Source organism: Trachemys scripta, chromosome 5 (genome assembly GCF_013100865.1).
Source record: "Trachemys scripta elegans isolate TJP31775 chromosome 5, CAS_Tse_1.0, whole genome shotgun sequence".
Lineage (NCBI taxonomy): Eukaryota > Metazoa > Chordata > Testudines > Emydidae > Trachemys > Trachemys scripta.
Window position 1 is genome coordinate 71,686,440 of NC_048302.1, and position 17,931 is coordinate 71,704,370.

At 41.6% G+C, this 17,931-nt stretch overlaps 1 long non-coding RNA gene across 5 annotated transcripts; it reads left to right on the plus strand.

Annotated features, from left to right (window-relative positions):
- The first annotated feature begins 1,136 nt into the window (after positions 1-1,136).
- LOC117878588 lies at positions 1,137-14,127 on the plus strand. 5 transcript variants are annotated; one of them, XR_004646017.1, is made up of 5 exons: positions 1,137-1,227; positions 2,225-2,319; positions 8,836-8,977; positions 9,965-10,089; positions 14,071-14,127. It is a non-coding gene; the product is annotated as an uncharacterized LOC117878588 (long non-coding RNA). The 5 variants fall into 5 exon arrangements; XR_004646016.1 differs by lacking the exon at positions 1,137-1,227 and adding an exon at positions 1,545-1,728; XR_004646019.1 differs by lacking the exon at positions 1,137-1,227 and adding an exon at positions 1,729-1,810.
- The last annotated feature ends 3,804 nt before the right edge of the window (positions 14,128-17,931 follow it).

A 17,931-nucleotide genomic window follows, 5' to 3' on the forward strand; every position in this document is an offset into this window, starting at 1 on the left:
TAGTTGGCATGTAGAGTAGCATTCTTCTTGATTAGTTGCAGTTTAATGTTTGAAATGTAGGGCCACGGTACTGCAAACACTTGTGCATTGGAGTAACTTTATGCATGGGAATAGTCCCATTTTGTTACCAGTTGTGTCAGTGAAGATATTCCCACACATACATTTTTACAGGTTTCAGGTCTTAATTATAGAATTGTCATAATTATATAGGGGTAAAAATGGGGTTGGGTAAGAGAGAGTCTACATATCTGCCTTTCCAGGCAAGATCCTGTAGTCCTGATTCATAGGAAACAAGGAATTGCTATATTGGAGCAGAAGCAATGGTCTGTATAGTCCAGTGTCCTGTATCTTACAATGCAGTACCAGCTGCATCACAGGAAGATGGAAAAAACCCTGCAGGAGGTAATTATGGAATAACAGTCCCCAGAGAAATTTTCCCCTAACACTCAATAGTTAGTTTGACTTATGCCCCGAGCAAGGCATGAAAATTTGTATCCTTTCCAAAACACTTGTCTATTTTTTAACCCTTATTATAATATCCCTGCCTACTCTCCTTATGTACAGAACTGTCTAGTCATTTTCTGACGCTCTTGTGTTCATTGGCATCTTGAGTACAACAGACTAATTGGGTGACAAAGTATTTCCTTTTATCAGGGTTGGTTGGTTTGTTTTTTGTTTTCCCTGGATGTTCCCTTGTTGTATAATGAGACGGAGTGAATAGAAGTGCCAGTCTAATTCTCTATACCTTTCTCTTGTCCCATCTTATTCCTGTCCCCTCTTAAAGCAATCAGTCTCCGTTTTTCCAACCTCCCTTCCTATGTAAATTTTCCATGTCTCTAATCCTTTTCCCCTTGTCACTGAATCCTCCACGCCCCCATTTCTCCTGAATCTTTCTCTGGGATAGAGCAGAAATAGAGGGTGGACGGAAAGCTCCCCCTGAATTCAAATTCCTCTATGAAAAAGCAAGATTCTAAGCCCACAGTAGTAATGGCACTAATCAGATTTCAGCAGATTTCGGCTGCCAAACAGCTCTTCATTACATTCGTTCTGCAAATGGGGAAGCGCAGTGAGGATTAGAAAGAGCTGGTTCCATCCCAGCTGCGCACAGACATACTGTATCGACACGCATGCGTATTCACTGCCAGTTGTCTCATGTCATTTGTGTTCTGTTTTTCCTCTTTCTGAAGCTCTATTTATACAAACGGCTTTCTTCTTCCTTTCAATTAGGTAACCAAGATTTATTTACTTTTCTGTTCTATCATCCATACACGTATTTAGAGTTGTAGCTCTTGTCAGGCTTATTTTGTAAGTTATTTGTTTTTATTTCTGATGAGGCAGCTTTAAATCAAATGTCAGTGTCAAGGAGTCGGCTGTCCCGCTAACGCCATAAAATAACCAGACCTCTCAATATTTGATTTAATTTGCCCTGTGTAATGTGCGGGTGCTGGAGGTTGTTTTAATACGTTTGAAGCTCATCTTGATAGGTGGACATTAACATTAAACAAACAAAAAACAAATGCCTTTACACAGCAGGGGGTCATGATAGCTGTCAGTAGAGTGAAGGTTGGATCCCGCTGCAAAATAACAAACGTCTCAGATCCAATGTAACAATCTCTTATCATTAAAAAAGAGAACCCCCTCCAGAGCAGAGCTAAAATTCCGGGAGTGGCAAAGAGATGGACACCGAGTTAGTTGCCTGTGTCAAGTGACTTCAGATTTCTGAGACAGGTATAATCAAGGGAGCAGAACAATCCTTGAATCAGTGTAACTCAGTCTATACGATTGTTTACACAATCTTGGAGATACTAATGTATGTTGGGCTCTGTTTTGATATGCTGTTGCTTCTGAGCGCTTTGGAGTCGATTTAGAGTCAGACGAACGAATTTTCTCTGGGCTGCTGCAGCTGGACAGGGTTTCCTACAAAAGGAGGGAGCATCAGCCAGTGGAAATAATAATAATAAAATATTGCTAGCAGAGTACCGGGATTAAAGTGCATTTAGAAGAGCTAAATACAAAGGAACTTTGTGACAGCGTTTGGCACAGACTTGGTTGTCTAAACAACTGATGGGTTCCCAGAGTAGGTGCAGATTGTTTTCCAGGAGTGCCATACATGGGAAAGGGAGGGGGACTTTAGTGTACTATCAAAATGCAATGAACAAAAATGTAAGTATGTGTGTAGTGGGGGAAGCTGTTAAACATTTAATTCAATTGTGTGTCATTCTAGGTGACAGAGGGACATTCTAGAGGACAGAGGAGATCTCCAAGGACAGCCGATGTCGCAAGAGAGGAGAATAGTGACAGTGGTTCCAAAGAATAAAGGTAAAAGTGATTTCTCTCGCCCAATGGTCTCAGGGTACATCTACACTACAGCGGGGAGTCGATTTAAGATACGCAAATTCAGCTACGTGAATAGCGTAGCTGAATTCGACGTATTACAGCCGACTTACCCCGTTGTGAGGACGGCGGCAAAATCGACTTCTGCCGCTTTTTGTCGGCGGCGCTTACTACCACCTCCGCTGGTGGAGTTAGAGCGCCGATTCGGGGATCGATTGTCACGTCCCGACGGGACGCGATAAATCGATCCCCGAGAGGTCGATTTCTACCCGCCGATTCAGGCGGGTAGTATAGACCAGGCCTCACTCAGAATTTTCGGTATAAAAGAGTTAGCGCGAAAGTGAGGTTGCCAGCGAAGACTGTATATGGTGATCTCGTCTATTGCTAGTGCTAGACAGCTTTAATATTTAGAACAAAACTTTCCCTCCTTTCACCCCATCCAAAAACTAAAGGGAAAAAACTTACAAAGTTCTAAATGTTGCATTTGTGCTTGACAACCAGAGCCCTGGTTGGGCATGTGTCCCCAGCATCAGTGACCGAAATAAGAAATTCACTCCCTCTGCAAAGCTAGAAACTTCACTGTTCAGTTAATTGACTGGCATGGAAAAAGTTTGCTCCAAAATAGTTTTAAAAAGTAGCTCCGTGGTTTGCAGTCTACAATCTGGTGCATAATCAAAACAAGTTTATAGCATAATTATAGCGTCCAGAGAGCTTGTTAAAGAGTGAAATGTTCCTTCATGGAAATATTATCTACTCTCTATTTGAGTTTGTTTTCCATTTTCTTCTGTCTGACATTTAATGTGATGATCCATTGCATAAAGGACGGGTAATATAATATGGAGCAGTAAGACAAACTTTCATTTTCAAATTGGAACATAACCTTAAAACCTGCTCTAAGTGAATAATGGGAAAGCATTCAGAGTCTACATGATGTCACTTGTCTGTAACAGACAGTACTGCTTGCCTCGGTGCCGCTGAGTGTATATTTTCTGATCCTTTGAAGAAGGAATTATTGCCAGACTTTGGGGTTTTTCGGATTCCATGTTGCTCTTGTCCAATATATATTTTACCCTAAACCATATAAATAAAACTGGTGGAATCAGAGTTCAGAATCTTTCTGCTCAAAAGCCCCAGTGTAGTAAACTCTCCCCTCCCTCCCATTTTCCTGGGAATTAATGTAAGGATTTGAGAGGGGGAAATAACAAAACCCGGGCCATGATATTTTGCACACGTTCGCTTTCTTGAGCTCCGGTTTGGCAGGCAGGCGAGAAGAATACTCGATCCTGATATTGGTTTCTGAGGACTTGGTCCTGCCCTACTAAAGTTTTGCCATTGACTTCAATAGGAGTAGGATGGGACACAGAACCTATATTCAGCAAACACTGAGGCTTCAAAGATCCGAAATGCTGCAAACATCGTCCAAATGCAGAATATTCACCTGCCCCTTCAACGCTGTGTTCAAATAATTTCCTTCCTGAACAACGAGAGAATATTCTCTGTACTCACCACACTACAATTTGACTTCAGTAAACAAACTGCTTGAAATACATACACACCGTCATTTCCTCCTTTGTGTTCATGGAGCTTCGTTCTCAGCAGCTGTGTACGTGGGGCACTGGACCCCCGTGGTTGTGATGGGTCCTGATGCCAGTGATTGATGCGCGCTTTCAGCAAATCATTACTAAGAATGGAATTAGTTCTTTATTATCTATAAACATTCAAACAGGAGCACGTAATAATAAAATCAGGAAAGGAGGCATTGAGCAAAATAACGTGAAAGTTCCCTTCAGATACAGTGTACTCCAAATACACTTTTAATCTAGCTGTAGTAACGTTTTATTAGTAAATGAGAAGCAACTAGCACCCACTGATTTGGCATTAATGAGCCAGTCAATGGAAAATATACTGTCTAGCTCTACCTTATGGACGAGACCCCCTGGGCAAAGGGCATTGGTCAGCAATAAAAAACTGATTAGGAAACTGGCTGCTGGTAAAGGAGGGCAAGGATGGGGGATTTGGTTTGTAGAGTAAAATCTTTAGTCTAATACTTTTTAATGAGGAAAGAAAATATTTAAAGTCAGTAACCTCTCTAGTAGCAGAAAAATAACTCCTGAGCAGATTGGGATCTCCTTCCTCACCCCTCCCCAAAAGCACTCCCCCCTTTTGAATCAAGACACTTCTATGCTTAGGAATAGAATTTCACTCTAAAAAAAGCTACTGTTTTAAAAATAACTGCACCCAGATCAATTGAGGCGATTTTAAAAACGCCCTTTAAAAAGTGTCAGGACAGAAATCTAAGCAACTGGTAGATATTTCAAGCAGAACATCTGTAATGTTCTTATTATCATTCTCAGCTGCAAAGAGTACAGAGATGTTACTCTTCTGTAGCTGATCCTGCGGATTTTGCAACAAGAAAATTATTGGTATTTTATTTGTTCGCAGTCAAACTAAGTGAACACTGATTAAAGATTTATTCACATCTGATTTCTGCCTGAAAATATTAGAGTAATAACAATGTGGGGCAGCTATTTTTTCGCAGGGTTCCCGCCACACACACATTAGCCAATTTAGAATTTCAATATATTTTATATCCAGATTCGTTGAAAGAATTTAGCTTGTGTCCGTTAAAATTAACCGTTAAAATTAATTAATTAATAGACTTATTCTGTAAAATACATGGAGACGGAACAATTAATTTTGCAATGCTCCTGGAGACATACTACTACTACTACCAATAATAATAATTAATAAACCCTTCCTATTTTGAAAGCTCTAATTGTTTGGAGGACTTGAAAATAATTTCGGGCCGTAAATATATACACCTTCCAGTATTTTCGAACCAGTAGGTTAAACAAGAGACCACTGATCTTGTGATCAAAACTATGCCATATGCCGTTTTTCTTTCTGATGGTCTAAGAATTCAAAGAGAGTATCGAAGGTCGCTGTTAATATTCTCATAAAGTTAAAAATTTCCTGCGTGTGTTTGTTAAACTTTTGAAGTGTAAATATTTCTCGGTCGTTGTTCTGCATTACAGAGGCAAATGAAAATACTAATGCTCTTGAGTCTCCGATTCAAACGTGGCCGTGAATTTTACACTTGTTTAAAACACTTTCTTTGAAGTACGGGGGACGCAAAAGTGTCAACGAAATGGTCTGTAATCAAATGAAGGGAAAAACTATCTGCTGCTTTTAAATGTTCCCCTTGCCCTTTAGGATTATTGCTGTGTTAAAAATGAAAAATGTGGTTTTGCTTTGCAAAAATAAATACATACCTAAATAAAAAATCCCCAGTGCACCCCCTTCCTATTTTGATTTCATTGTTCTGTGCCGAGACAGAACAAACAAACGATTACAGGTTGGAAAACACACTTGAAAACAGTAAAGTCACATTACGACAAAGCTCTGGGCAGCATTAATCTGGTGTTTGGAAAACGTCTGACAGTTGAGCCTCCTGTCCCGCCCCCCCAAATTGGTCTTAAAAAAATAACTTAAGGTTCCCTCTCTTAAAAATATAAAATAAAATCCTGCCCTGCTTTCCTCTTGCAATCAGTGTGAGCATAGAAAGAGTTGTTTGTTCTTTCCATTTATACCCTAATCGCCAAATCCTCCTCCTAGTGGGAACAAATTATTTGAACAAAGTCCACGTGAAAAGATACTATATTTCTTGCGCATTTAACACTGTCTGGCAGCCGGACCTAACGTATTACACCCCCCTAGTCCCTACTCTCATCTGGAAGAAGGTGCTCAGCGCTAAGCAGGATAAAGGGCCGTGCATTTCTAATAGGATTTTTTTTAGGGCGTGCAAGGGTTTCACCTTATTGGGCCCCTTATTGGAGCAAACTAAGAATGAAATCATGCGGTCTTTACTTGCTCCTTACTCACGCAAAGTTCCTAGTTGTCTCAGTGAAAGCTTTGCTTTAGTAAGGATTATAGGCTCTGGTCCTTTATATGGAAAAAGCCCAATATATAACATGTTTCTTCTTCAGAACCCCAAAGGTGCCCATCCTGCTTTTTGTATGTAACTGCTGGGAAATTGTAATAATCAAAATTGTCTCTTGAAGACCTCAGTATTTTGGGGGTTTTTTTATCACGAGGATCCCCCTTCCCTCGATCTGGTAGTGGAGATTTTAACTCTTGATTGTCCCGAATCGGAGACCCTAGCTTGTCCTCCTGCTCTGTGAAGGTGAAGAACCTTTTCTCCCCTTGCCTATGAAGGCAGCCCCTGGGGTGGGGAGGGAGGTACTTGTAAGGTTATCTGGTGTCTGGCACCCTGATATCTGGCTATGCTTGCCTGAGATTCCTCTTATCTAAATTCCTAACCTGGAGACTTCAAACAACCCCCCGAATGGAAGAAAAATGCAGATTTATTTTATATATTCTCATTTCAAATAAACAGATAAATACTCGAGACATCGCCAGATTACCCCGTTCATTTACACAAGGAAAACAAAGGGGAGATGTAATTGGCTCTGATAACTGCACCAGAAGTGACTCTAGAATGCATGGGCTGCGCGGCAAGTAATCTGGTGCTAGTAGCCCTGGTTTGCTGTGGGGTTAACTCCAACCGTGCCGAAGCGGTTTGCCCTGCTGTCCTACTGCGGCGGGAACCCAGACAGTGATTTATGTGCTGGTGACACAGGCGAAATGACCGTAAACCTGATGTTGTTTTACAATAGTAAGACCTGCAAAGGATCTAAGCAGGCTCTTAGATCACAGGGAGGGATCGGTTTTTCTTTAATCCAATCTGAATTTATACCTTCACAAATCAAATAAACAATGTGAAATCTACATCGCTGGTGCCTAGTAGGTCAATTATTTCCCCGAGGCGTGCAAGTTATTTCATGTCTTCTGCAGATTGGCTCAATAGAGTAACGCATAATAATGGTAAAGCACAAGGGAGTTTGGGGGAGAGTTTTCAAAAAGTTATCATCAATATCACCAGAGGGGGACAATAATTGCAATATAATTTACCCTATCTGCAGCCACTTAAATGGTACAAGTTGAGTCTTTACATTTGTTCTGAGATAAAAACAGAATAAATGGGCTTTACATGTGAAATTTATCTACTGAATAATCTTCGGGGATAAAGTATTTTTTAATGCTGTACGGCTTCTTTTGTGACTTATATCTGAGATCAAACAGCAGCTCCTAGGGCTTTCCCCTAATCGCAGTGAGAAGATAAATGTGAGCTGTCTGCTTGGAAAAGGAAAATGGTTCTAGTAATTCATTATTACTAAATTTCACTTTCACTGAGAAGGAAACCAACAGATTTGCATCTCAGACCAATTTTGACTGATGCCTTCAGTGGGATCGCTAAATCTCAATTTAGCTTGTCTTACTCTCAATGATTGTAATGTCTTTTCACCATCATTAGCATTGCACACAAATTGCATTCGGGTTTTTTTGTTGTTTTTTTTGTTGTTTTTTTTTTTGCTTTGCAATTTTCTCCTAATTTAACTGAACAGTTTCAGTCCAAAGGTTCTGTGTCCGAAGGGGTGACAAGATCTCTCTCTCTCTTCCTACATGATTGCCTTACAGATGAAGAAAGGTGGCTCTTTTCTCATGCGGTATAGAAAAAGTGCATTCTCTTTCTATGAGTGTTGAGAGCCTGCGTTGCATTCCTTGGGTAACCGAATAATCCACCTGATCCGGTTCTTGGGTGGCCTTTCGCAGCTAGATTCCTTTTAATTATTTTCGGGGCAGATCCTCAACTGGTGTAAACTGCCATTGGATTCAATGGACGCTTTACATCAGTTGAAGATCTGCTGAGACTTGAGCTGCTACAGCACTTGTCAGCGACAAGAACATAGGAAAGGATTCCATCATGCCCGGACTCCGCGGGGAGAAAAGTGTACAGATCCCGCCGATTTGCGTGGGAAATGGGGGATTTTGCCGGCGCAGGGAGTGAACAGGAGGAGCCGGAGAATAGGCGGCAATGGAGCTCATTTCGCTTAAGAAGAACGATTCCCCTGCACAGGAGAAGCAGCGATGGGGGGTGGGGGGGAATCGGTGCAGTTGTGATTTTTTCTGAACTGGGAATCAGGACGACTGTCGTGTACGTGTAACTACATGGATGCGCTGCCGAGGAGAAGCATATTGGAAATCATTCATTGTTAATGGATTTATTCCAACTTACATGGCTTAAAAAGTGCCCCAGCTCTTACCACCTAGGAAGATCATAAGACCCTCCACAAGAGTGAAATATAAAGCGAGAAGTCTTAAACCCTCCCCACTTCACTTAGGGGTTCCCCCTTCTTTATTCTCCGGGAAATGCCCTTCCCAAGCTTAGAGTTTGAGCAAGGACAGGATGATTAATTTTTTCTGGGTCACCCTTTAAATCTCCAAAGGTTGCATTGCTTAACTCTGCTTTATGGCAACTTCTCATGTCTCTGATGCTACAGCAGATAACTGGCACAGACCCTCTCCTCTTAAAGGTATAGTACTGTGTGATAGGGAGGTAAAATTCACATCATGTCAGCAATATTCTATGTGTCTTCATAGGTTAGAGAAGACCACAAGGGTCATCAAGTCTAACCCCCCTGCCAAGATGCAAGCTTTGTTCTGTCTAAATCCTACAGAGGAATATGATCCGCAACAATGTAACTCTCCTTTTGATTCTCTTTGGGAGTTCAGATATCTACAGGTAACTTCTTTGTAAATTAGTACAAACCCCATTACATAAAAAAACCAACCCTAAAATATCCTGTCCTGAGAGCCTAAAATAGCTTGGGGCATAAGCGTTATTCTGCCCACCCATTTAAAAGTTCTAACAATGTTAGAATTTTTCCCTCTAAAATTATACACCTTTCTAGAAGAAACACTACATAGAAAGAGCCAGAGACCAGCAAGATGTATAAATAAATAAAAATACTTTATTATGAAGTCAGTCTTCTGTAAATATTTTCCCTCTGCTAAGGGATACAACGCACATTTGAGCAGGTTGTGCCTCTTAATTCTCAGTGATATTTGTATTGGAGAAGACAGGAATTCAAGAATAAACTGCTGAAAAACATTAAATCTGGGAATTGTGAAATGCTTTATAATATCACTAGAACTGATCAAAGTTTACTGGAGATTCCAGTCAGAAAAGGAGTCTTTGTATTTCAGTCATCTGTAAATTTTACTTTAATTTGAAACATATTTGTAATTGAAGGCTACAGTTCTTGCTAAATATAATGCTCTGTTTTTCCATTGAGAAGATTCAATGGCAAAGAAATATATGTGCCTTAGAGAAAACTTGTGCACTTTTTGGAGTTGATGAGAGGTTTTGTCTGTGGAAGGACTTCAGCATCAGGACTTGGTTTACCAAACAGAATTCACACCATAAAAAATGTAACAGGTTTGTGGCATCACAAGAGCACTGGGATAATATTCCCCCCTCCAAATATGAAAAGAATGAACTTTGATTTGGGGTTAGAATAGAGGGCCAGATTTTCAGCTAGTGTAAATCAGCATAGTTCCACTGATGTCAACAGACCCATTAGTTTAAACCATTTTAGGACCCGGCCTATATGTATATTACTCCTAGTATGAGCTAAATAATAGAAATACTGTACATGAGGAGGTGCTATTCACGAGTTGGTTTACTCTGACCTGAAGTAACTAAAACTTTCTTTACTTGGTTTCCCAGTTGTATATACTCTGAAGATCCTCAATAATTGCACTGCAGTATGAGCAAGAGAGAGAACAAGTGGCACACCCAATGTGAGCTAGCAGGAATAACGGTAGATTTCATGGTCGTGACATCACCACCAGGTAATGTTTAATGGCTGTAATGTTAGCATCATAAAATCCAACCAAGAAAATTGCACTCTATACAGTGTATTGCTATCACACAAAAATGAAAATGTGCAGAGAAATGGGTTCCTGGGCTAAATTCAGATCTGGTGTAAATGTCTGCCACTCCATTAAAGCCAATGAAACTGCACACTGTTCCATCATTTCTGAATCTGTCCTCTTGACTCTACAGGTACAATTCACAAATAAGAACCTCTAATCCCATACACTGTCAGAATGCAATTTCTGCTCTTGTAAACTGCATAAAAGTCACACACTACTTCAAAAAATAATTGCTTAACTCCCATTATAGTAATCACAACTAATCCCCAAAACAATGTCAACATGCACTTCTATTTTTTTAAAATCTCATCTGCATTGTCAACCAGTTTCCTCAGTCTCTTTCTACATCTGAAGATTTGAGACCTAAATGGTAACCCCTTTGCTCCCTGTTACAGTGTGATCATGGTCATGTATATTTTTCACACACATAGACCCCAGTTAAATATGCCAGTTTTAAAATCACAGGAATCCCATTTTCTGCTTCCAGGGTCATTAAGTAAGATATGACAACTACAAGCCCAAAAATTCACCAGTTCCATTCCCCGGAACCTTACTGCATAATTTAGACCGATATCACATCAAATAATAAATGCTGACTATGGTGAGTTGGAAGAAAAAATAGAGAATATGGCAAAGAGAATACGGCTTTTGGGAAAGCATTATTTTACAAGGAAAGCAGTTTACATAAGTTGTTCCTCTGAAGATTTCTTGTGTGTTGTAGCATTTATATTTATATATATATATATATATGTTTTGGTGCATATCAGGTGCCCTAGAAGGAGTGGACAGTGCCACTGGAAAGATTAGAATCAGATTAGTAGGGATCTGAAGAGGGACTTGAAGGGGAGCAAGCTACTTGGCATTCATGAAAAGGGGGTGCTGTTTAAGGAGCAAGGTACAGTACCTAAAAAGGCACACAGCACTGCGTGGCGAGGGAGAGGAAATAAGAGCTGAGGCATTTCTATTTTTAGATATTTATAGAGGACAGATAGGGTGCATCATTGTAATTTCTGTGCACTGAGGCATGCATAGGACAAGGAATAAATTGAATAATCAATAGCAAAAATTGAAACTGTGTGCTCAGATGTAGAAATTAATTTGTTTTGGCTTGTTCATTCTTTTTGTGTTCAGTTTCGCAATATTTGAGCAATTTTGAATTTTACTTGCATGAATGCTTGTAGAGAGCAAATTTTATACACGTATGCCTGAGCTCTTTGGCATAGGACATTTTAAACTCACATTAGTATTTGCTCTGGAGAACACCCCCTCACACAATTACTTTGTGTGAATGTGATGACAGAAAGTTAAATTCTGCATCCAGATAATTGCTCTTACAGTGGTTTCATATTTATAGGAATGATGCCTTGGGGAAGGCCTACGTGGGCCAGAAAGGAAAAGGTTTAACAATGTCTCTCTAATCATGTTTATTCGCTGTCTCAAATTCACACTGGCTTCAAACCTTCTTGGCTCCTACTGGGTATCTAGTCGAGGAACAAAAACAATACCATGTGACTTATATAACCAGTCATGACTAACAAATACAGACTGGGCATAGCCTTAGGCCCTTCGTTTTCAGCTTTACCACATTTCTATGAAAATTTCCCATTTTGAAAAAGCAAATATTTGGGTTTTATCCATTTTTAACCCAAATTTTGCAAGTACTGTCTGGAACTCCCTGCACCTGGCTCCTCCCTTGCAGAGTCCTCACCCGAATGGCACAGTGCAGAATAACTTCCGCTTGATGTTGGCTGCTGTGCAGAGGGGGAGCAATCCAAACAGTGGGCTGGGTCCTGACAGATGAGAGGGGCTCCCTGCCTGTCTCACAGTGGTGAGGGAAGTGGGTGATAGTTCCCAACTGCTATCCCTGCTGGACAGAGCTCCTTCTTGACCCCAGCCCTTCAACCCAGCCCCATCTATTTCTTCTGTGTAGCGGGGAATGAAATCGGCCAGTAGCCAGATCCCAGGAGCCAAGACTATCTAACCAATTAAGCAACAGACCTACAGAGAGTGGAAGACACCCATCAACCCCCTGCCCATTGCTCCTTCATTTTCAGGTTTTGCTGATTTTCATCCATTTTTAATATTTTTTATAAATACAGATAAATTCCCAGGAAATGTTAAACAAAATAAAAACCAGAAGACCTTACCTCCAGTGCACTATGGCTACTTTTGTGCCATGTTACCACTATCAATCCCCCATGTACTCCCCAGGAAGGATCACTCCAGTGCAAGGGGGAGCCTATGGTTGTATAAAGCTAGTTTAGGGGCTGGAATGCCACACATTCTCCCCATTCCCAGACTAGCAGGGGAAAGGGGATGTTGCTGCAGAAATGAGGGATAGGCCCGCCAAAGTGATCTTAGGCTGTGTTTTTGACATTCCCTAGCAATTAAAGGCTGGCGTAAATTAGAGGAGCCTTCAGGCTGCGGTGACCCAGCCCAGTAGGAATAACATGCACAGAGCAGAACCAATATTAGGGCAATGCAGAGGAGAGATTTAAGCTACTTTTGCACACTACATTCTGACTTGTGTTCTATGCATTCTGGCTGTACCCAAATACCTGGCCCATTGAGTATCAAATACTCCCAGTAAACTCTTTGCCATCATTCTCTAAAAGTAAAACAATAAAACAAAAATACCCAAGAAAAAACCCCAACAACACAACTTACAAAAAAATTATGAATTAATTAGAAGAAATAACAATATACAGTCACTGCTCTGTGCCACAGCTTTCTCCTTCTTTAAAACGGGAATGGTGATAAATAGCTTTGAGGAAAGTGCAAAGAGAAGTATGGTCCCATCCTGCAAGCTGTTTCAGATTCTAGAAGAACCCTTGCACTCACCCAAATGGAACTACTTGCAGGATCATGATCCTGCATCTACAACTTTGGTTCTAAGAGCAGTTAATTTGGTCTCGCTCCAGAAGGACACAGGCTACTGTCCATAGACTGGTCCAAACGCTATTTCTTTGTGATCATATTCCCTGTATATAGGCTTTGTCCAATTTGTTCTATTTCATTTTTATTTAATTCATTTTATGGGCATTTCTATCACATACATCAATGTTCTATCACTCTCATGTGTATTCTGTGGTCACCTTTTGAAATACAAAACATAGAGGGCCTGATTCAACTCCCATTGAGTTCAATGGAATTTGCATAGGCACTATAAACCTAGCTGCAGCAAAGCACTTAAGCACATGCTTTATGTGACGGGTTCGATCACAGAAACCCCCTTGGGACTGTCACCTGATGTGCTGAGACTACCTCTGAGCCCCTTTTCTCTGCCAGTTTGGGCCTGCAGAACCCTGCCTTGTTGAGCCAGACATGCCAGTCTGCTCCAACACAGACCCAGGGTCTGAACCACGCTCCCTAAAGCTGCAGACTTAACTGAAAACAGCTTAAGAAGTGCTCCTGTCTCCAGCACCCAGACACCCAGCTCCCAATGGGATCCAAATCCCAAATTAATCCGTTTTACTCTGTACAAAGCTTATATAGGGTAAACTCATAAATTGTCCGCTCTCTATAATACTGATAGAGAGATATGCACAGCTGTTTGCTCCCCCAGGTATTAATCACTTACTCTGGATTAATTAATAAGCAAAAGTGATGTTATTAAGTATAAAAAGTAGGATTTAAGTGGTTTCAAGTAATAACAGACAGAACAAAGTAAGTTACCAAGCAAAATACAACAAAACACGCAAGTCTAAGCTTAATACATTTAAGAAACTGATTACAGATAAAATCTCACCCTCAGAGATGTTCCAATAAGCTTCTTTCACAGACTGGACTCTTTCCTAGTCTGGGCCAAATCCTTTCCCCTGGTACAGTTTTTGTTAGCTCCAGCTCAGGTGGTAACTAGGGTATTTCTCATGACTGGAACTCTTTGTTCTGTTCCAGAACATATATAGCTTTGGCACAAGGCAGGAATCTTTTGTCTCTCTGGGTCCTCACCCCTCCTTCTAAATGGGAAAGCACCAGGTTTAAGATGGATTCCAGTACCAGGTGACATGATCACATGTCCTGTGAGACCTCAAGCCTTCATTCTTCCTGGCCTGACTCACAGGAAGGCTTGCAAGTAAACAGAGCCATTTACAACCAATTGTCCTAGTTGATGGGAGCCATCAAGATTCCAAGACACCATTAATGGCCCACTGTAACGAGGTGGTGGGATACCCCACAGCCCCACTGAGGGCCAAACCTCCCCTAATACCGACATGGGCAGAGCCACCGGGTCCGGCGCCCGCCCGTCAGAGGTCACGGTGCCGACCCGGAAGTATAAAAGCCCACTCGCAGAGCTCAGTGGAGCCCATGCCGGCGGAGAGGGCAGACGTCTCTGGCCGAGCTCCCGCTTGGGAGACGGCTGCAGGCCGCGACCGGCCTGCTGACTTACCAGGCCTGCCGAGCCTACCTCTTGCCTGCTACCCTGAGGAGGACTGGCCAAGCCTACCCCGTGCCAGCTACCCCGAGGAGAAGCCAAGCCTGCCCCGTGCCAGCTACCCCGAGGAGGAGCTGAGCCTACCTCTCGCCCGCTACCCTGAGGAGCCGATGCTGGTGGAGAGCACCGAGGACACTAGGACAGCCCAGGTACCATACGAGGGGGAGTGTGGAAGTAGCCCCGGGCCAGCCGACCCCAGTCTGGCTGCTGCATTGCCAGAGCCGATGTCAGTGTGTTGCGGCCAGGATCCCCACTGACAGCAGTGGGTTTCTGCCGCTGCTAGGGCCCCGGGCTGGGACGCAATGGAGTCGGAGGGCCTGCTCCTTGGGTGGCAGACTCCCCCTTTTCCCCTGGCCTAGGGAGGCTGGGACCTGCTATAAACCCTGACCCAGCCCCTGCTTAAAGGCCTGGATTTCTGCCTGACTGCTTGATTGTTGCCCCGCCCTGACCTAAGGCCTGGGCAGCTATAGACATTGCCTCAGCCCCTGCTTAAGGGCCTGGGTTTTCCGAGCTACTGACTCAGCCCCTGCTTGAGCGCCGGAGCCCCAGACTGCGTGATTACTGCCCCCCCCTGATTGAGGGCTCGGGGCTCTTTTTGGACCTATTGGCTCAGCCCCTGTTTACGGGCCTGAGCCCCCTAACCGTGTGTCCGTTATCCCAGACTGACGCCGGGCCAGGACTGCCGGCGGACTACAGCGAGGCGGCGGGATACCCCACAGCCCCGCTGAGGGCCGAACCTCGGCCGAGACTACTACACCCACACTTTGCATAATTACAATAGGTCATCAGAGTTATATGTCATATTTCTAGTTTCAGATACAAGAATGATACGTTTATACAAATAGGATGACCACACTCAGTAGATTATAAGCTTTGTAATGATACCTTACAAGAGATCTTTTGCATGAAGCATATTCCAGTTGCATTATATTCACACTCATTAGCATATTTTCTTAAAATCATATGGAGTGCAACGTCACACTTGAGTCTTATTGGCTTCAATGGGCCTTAACCAGGTGCTTAAAGCTAAGTATGTGCTTTACTGAATAGGAATGGGATTATTCACATGCTTAAATCTAATCACATACTTAAGGATTTTACTGAATAAGGTTAGGATTACTCACATGCTGAAAGTTGAGCATATTTTCCTGTGAATAAAATATGCTGAATTGAGACTATGAACATTTTGTTTTGCTCACAAAAATCTATATGTGAGACTCTTTTTACATCTCAGCATCACATAAGATAGTGTGACAGTGTTCAATGTATTATTTACCAGTCTTGGTTGCTGTAAAGTTGGTTGATGATTCCTATAATATTTACCATAGCAATGGATTATATGGCATCTTCATAGCTTTTGCTATAAAAATAAATCCTTCGTTTCACTCTGTTGAGGCCCAGCTGTGGGACATAATATGGGATGAAAACTCATATTGAAGGATTCAATTAAAATAGTAGATGAAGACTCTTGAAATAATTAATAGCTTTGACATAAGGGATGCTTTATAAAAGCACATCATTATTCAGCATTCTAATTGTTGGTGGTTGAGAATAAAAACATGCTTAAGTCTGCATGTGAGTACAAAGGAGATAAATTTGTGTCTAAAATGAAGTACATAGTCCTTATCCACAAGTATCTTTGTGACAATTCAGAGTAATGGAATTTTAATATATTGTGGGAAAAGAGTAGCAAGCCATGTATCTTTCACCATTGTAGAGAGAGAGATCTTATTTCATTAAAGATAAAAGATAGACAAGAATGATAAAAATGGGGCAAAATCTTGAAGATATTTCCCCTGTTATTTCCCCAAACTTTAAAATGCTTCTATCTGGCAGCATGGAAACATCTGGTGGATGACTTTCATGATTTCAATATGTAATTAACATGTACTGATAATGTGTACAGTTTGACTGCTAACAAACTTAGTCCAAACCTGCTATGAAGAGATTTAAGATCCAGATGCAGGATCTGACTTTCCTTTAGGAACAAGAACAGAGGCGCTTTCAGAAAGACTAGGAGATTTGAAAACAAACTGTTCAAACCCATGCTGAATATATCATTATTTATGCCGTGTCCTGTCAAATTTTCTATGGGACTTTTGGGAGTAAAAAAAAAAATGTGTGAAAGGTGAATATTAGATATAGTCCACAGCGTAAGGGGGGGAAATCATATTTTTACCCCACTTAAGTTCTCGAGCAGAAGCTCTAACACTTGATGATGTGGCTGGTGGCAAATACCTCTCTTGAAGATTCTATTTTGTAAAGATTAATTCAGAGACCATCTGGTAGTCAGATTGTCAGCCAGAGTGTGCGTCATACTGGTCAGATATACTGCTGATTGGAGTGCTCTGTTTGAGCCACAACATTCCCACAGGTGACTTGTTACTGAATAAAATATGGAAGCCTGGTAATTTATGCAAAAGAACACCACTGTGATTGCCTGTGAGAATGTGCATCAACTTTCTTTTGATCAGAAGAAGGGTCAGTCTTATAGCCCAGAACTCTAAAGTATGGGTGTGAGATATGGGTTCTTTTGGCTTTTGATATTGGGTTATCAACTGAGCGTGCCTATCAAAGCTGGATGCTCTAAGTGTGATATCAATCACCTTTTCTTTCACATTGGCCAATGTGACACTGTACAGAATATGTAAGCGCTTTATAATATTATCAATATTAAAAAATTGCAAAGAATCATGCCAGATATACCATCTAAGATATCTGTGAAAAATGTTATAATTGGCCAAGTATGCTAATCTTGTTTGTATCACCTTTTGTATTATGAGTTATATATATGCATAGTATATCTATATTTCCAAACTTGGGCTGTGTTTCTTGGTGATACCCCCAGACAGATTGGCATCAGCACTGAGCCTGCTGGATGGCCTATCAAGAGTCACCAGCTGTACAAAGAACCCATTAAAAGAAGCCAGGGGTTACACCTTATCAGTCATCAGGACTTGAAGGAGCATGCCTCTGGACAGGGGACTCCAAGGTTTTTCCATGCCATGTGCTGTGAAGCTTGTGTTTGGGACACAGGAAGTACAAGCCACATGGCAAAAGGAATATAAAGGGCACCTGCATCATTTCCATTTTTTATTCATTCCTGTTTCTTACCTCTGGAGTGACTTTTCTACAAACAAAGCTCTGAACAAAGGACTGAATGACCCATCCAAGCTGTGGATGTATTCCAGAGAGATTTTCAAGTCAGCAAACACACCAATACTGCTAAGAACCTGATATACGGACTTTGAAGTCTCTGTATGTATCTGAGTGCTTTATCATTTAACAACTCTCTTCTAGTTCTTTCTTTTTTCTTTACAATA